The sequence below is a fragment of the Arachis hypogaea genome, chromosome 19, assembly GCF_003086295.3.
Source record: "Arachis hypogaea cultivar Tifrunner chromosome 19, arahy.Tifrunner.gnm2.J5K5, whole genome shotgun sequence".
NCBI lineage: Eukaryota > Viridiplantae > Streptophyta > Magnoliopsida > Fabales > Fabaceae > Arachis > Arachis hypogaea.
The window spans coordinates 92,664,217-92,668,091 of NC_092054.1; the positions used below are offsets into that span (position 1 = coordinate 92,664,217).

Consider the following 3,875-nt stretch of genomic DNA (forward strand, 5'->3'; position numbering starts at 1 on the left):
TTCAGAGGAAGAATACTCATCAGAGCTCATGAATGGCAAAAGTAAATTCAATGGAATCTCTATGGTCTCAGTGTAAGCCTCAAATTCCCATGGTTCCTCATTAGGGAACTCCATGGAGGTCAGTGAGTGTCCATTGAGGTCTTCCTCAGTGGGAATCACTGCCTCTTCCTCCTCTCCATGTTCAGCCATGTGAGATGTTGTTATGGCCTTGCACTCTCTTTTTGGATTCTCTTCTGTATTGCTTGGGAGAGTACTAGAAGGGAGTTCAGTAATTTCTTACTCAGCTGACCCAATTGTGCCTCCAAATTTCTAATGGAGGACCTTGTTTCAGTCATGAAACTTTGAGTGGTTTTGATTAGATCAGAGACAATGGTTGTTAAGTCAGAAGGGTTTTGCTTAGAATTCTCTGTCTGTTGCTGAGAAGATGATGGAAAAGGCTTGCTATTGCTAAACCTATTTCTTCCACCATTATTGTTGCTGAAACCTTGTTGAGGTCTCTGTTGATCCTTTCATGAGAGATTTGGATGATTTCTCCATGAAGGATTATAGGTGTTTCCATAGGATTCTTCCATATAATTCACCTCTTCCATTGCTGGGTTCTCAGGATCATAAGCTTCTTCTTCAGAGGAAGCTTCCTTAGTACTGCCTGTTACTGCTTGCATTCCAGACAGACTCTGAGGAATCATATTGACTTGTTGGGTCAATATTTTATTCTGAGCCAATATGGCATTCAGAGTATCAATCTCAAGAACTCCTTTCTTCTGAGTTGACCCATTATTCACAGGATTCCTTTCAGATGTGTACATGAATTGGTTATTTGCAACCATTTCAATGAGTTCTTGAGCTTCTGCAGGCGTCTTCTTCAGATGAAGAGATCCTCCAGTAGAGCTATCCAATGACATCTTGGATAGTTCAGACAAACCATCATAGAAGATTCCTATGATGCTCCATTCTGAAAGCATGTTAGAAGGACACTTTCTGATCAATTGCTTGTATCTCTCCCAAGCTTCATAGAGGGACTCACCATCCTTCTGTCTAAAGGTTTTGACTTCCACTCTAAGCTTACTCAATTTTTGAGGTGGAAAGAACTTTGCCAAGAAGGCATTGACTAGCTTTTCCAAGAGTTCAGGCTTTCTTTAGGTTGTGAATCCAACCATGTCCTAGCTCTGTCTCTTACAGCAAAAGGAAAAAGCATAAGTCTGTAGACTTCAGGGTCAACCCCATTGGTCTTGACAGTGTCACAGATTTGCAGGAATTCAGCTAAGAACTGATGAGGATCTTCCAACGGAAGTCCATGAAACTTGCAATTCTATTGCATTAGAGAAACTAATTGAGGCTTAAGCTCAAAGTTGTTTGCTCCAATGGCAGGGATAGAGATGCTTCTCCCATAGAAATCAGGAGTAGGTGCAGTAAAGTCACCAAGCACCTTCCTTGCATTGTTGGCATTGTTGTTGTTTTTGGCTGCCATGGTTTCTTCTTCTTTGAAGAGTTCTGTTAGGCCCTCTAAAGAGAATTGTTCTTTAGCTTCTCTTAGCTTTCTCTTCAAGGTCCTTTCAGGTTCAGGATCAGCTTGAACAAGTATGCCTTTATCTTTGTTCCTGCTCATATGAAAGAGAAGAGAACAAGAAAATAGGGAATCCTCTATGTCACAGTATAGAGATTCCTTGAGGTGTTAGAGGAAAAGAAGAATAGAAGGAGGAGGTGGAGAAGAGGGAATTCGAACTTATCAAGAGGGACAGAGTTCGAATTGTACCTTGATGAGGAGTCTTAGTCCTTTAAATAGAAGGATGTGAGAAGAGGGGAAGAATTTTCGAAAATTAATTAAAAGATTTTAAAAAGAAAAAATTTGATTGAGATTTTCGAAAACTAAGATTGGGAAAGAAATAAAGTGATTTTTGAAAAAGATTTTGAAATTAGAAAAAGATATGATTGAAAAAAATTAATTTTGAAAAAGATGTGATGAAAAGATATGTTTGAAAAGATATGATTGAAAATCAATTAGAAAAGAAAATTTTTAAAATTAAAGTTGATTACTTGACTATCAAGAATTAAAAGATATGATTTAAAATTTAAAGTTTGATCCTTTCTTAATAGACAAGTAACAACTTGAAAATTTTAAAGTAAATCTTTAATTATAGCAAGGATTTTGAAAATAGTAAAAATAATTATAAATGGAAAGAATTGATTTTGAAAGAGATATGATTGAAAAGATATGATTTGAAAAAGATTTGATTTTGAAAAATTATGAAAACTGAAAAAAATGTGAATTAAAAACAAAATCTCCCTCTAGTGTCATCCTGGCGTTAAACGCCCAGAATGGTGCCCATTCTGGCGTTTAACGCCCCAAAACTCTTCCTTTTTGGGCGTTAAACGCCCAGCCAGGTGCCCTGGCTGGCATTTAAACGAGAGTTTTCCTTCTTCACTGGGCGTTTTGAACGCCCAGCTTTTTCTGTTTGATTCCTCTGCTGAATGTTTTGAATCTTCAATTCTCTGTATTATTGACTTGAAAAGACATAGTTTTTTAAAAAATATTTTTGAATTTTTGATGATGGAAATCAATAAAAATGCAGCTAAGATCAAATAAACAATGCATGTAAGACACCAAACTTAAAAGTTTGTATACTAGGACTATAACAATGTAAAAATGCATATGAAAAACAACAAAACACACTAAACAAGAGAATTTAAAGATCAGAGCAAAAAAATCATCAAGAACAACTGAAGATCAATGAAGAACAATATGTATAAATTCGAAAAATGCAAGAAGAGAAAGTCATGCAATTGACACCAAACTTAAAATTGATACTAGACTCAAACAAGAAACATAAAATATTTTTTTTTATGATTTTATAAATTTTTTTGTGATTTTCGAAACTTATAAGAAAAAGAAAATAAAGAGACTCAAAACTTTTAATAAGAATTCCAGGAATCATGCAATGTTAGTCTAAAGCTTCAGTCTAAAAAGGATTAACATGTTTGGCCAATCTTCAACAGAACATTACATTCATAGCTAAATTGATGAGAATCAATTAGCTTTTGTGATGGTGGGAACATTACCTTGAAACTCTAGAATTCATTCTTAAAAATTTTGAAGAAAAGATACCTAATCTAAGCAACAAGATGAACCGTCAGTTGTCCAAACTCGAACAATCCCCGGCAACGGCGCCAAAAAACTTGGTACACGAAATTGTGATCATCAACAATGGCGCCAAAGACTTGGAGCTCTCAAACGTGAATCACACTTTGTCACAATTCCGCACAACTAACTAGCAAGTGCACTGGGTCGTCCAAGTAATAAACCTTACGTGAGTAAGGGTCGATCCCACGGAGATTGTCGGTTTGAAGCAAGCTATGGTCATCTTGTAAATCTCAGTCAGGTGGATTCAAATGGTTATGGAGTTTAAGGTGATGAAAATAAAATAAAATAAAGATAGAGATACTTATGTAATTCATTGGTGGATTTCAGATAAGCGTATGAAGATGCTTTGTTCCCTTGAACCTCTGCTTTCCTATTGCCTTCTCCAATCATTCATACTCCTTTCCATGGCAAGCTTTGTTGGGCATCACCGTTATCAATGGCTACATCCCGTCTTCTCAGTTGAAATGGTCCTGATACTCTGTCAAACATCGGCTAATCAGTTGTCGGTTCCGATCATGTCGGAATAGGATCTATGATCCTTTTGCGTCTGTCACACGCCCACAATCGCGAGTTTGAAGCTCGTCACAGTCAACCCTTCCCAGATCCTACTCGGAATACCACATACAAGGTTTAGACTTTTCAGATCTCAGGAATGGGCGCCAATAATTCTAGCCTATACCACGAAGGTTCCAATCTTAGATTAGAACCCAAGAGATATGCATCAAGCCATTGCTAG

At 36.9% G+C, this 3,875-nt stretch overlaps 1 non-coding gene across 1 annotated transcript; it reads left to right on the top strand.

Moving 5' to 3' along the window:
• The first annotated feature begins 956 nt into the window (after positions 1-956).
• Positions 957-1,064, top strand: LOC112781761 (small nucleolar RNA R71). Its single transcript, XR_003192521.1, has one exon. It is a non-coding gene; the product is annotated as a small nucleolar RNA R71 (small nucleolar RNA).
• Positions 1,065-3,875: the final 2,811 nt, after the last annotated feature.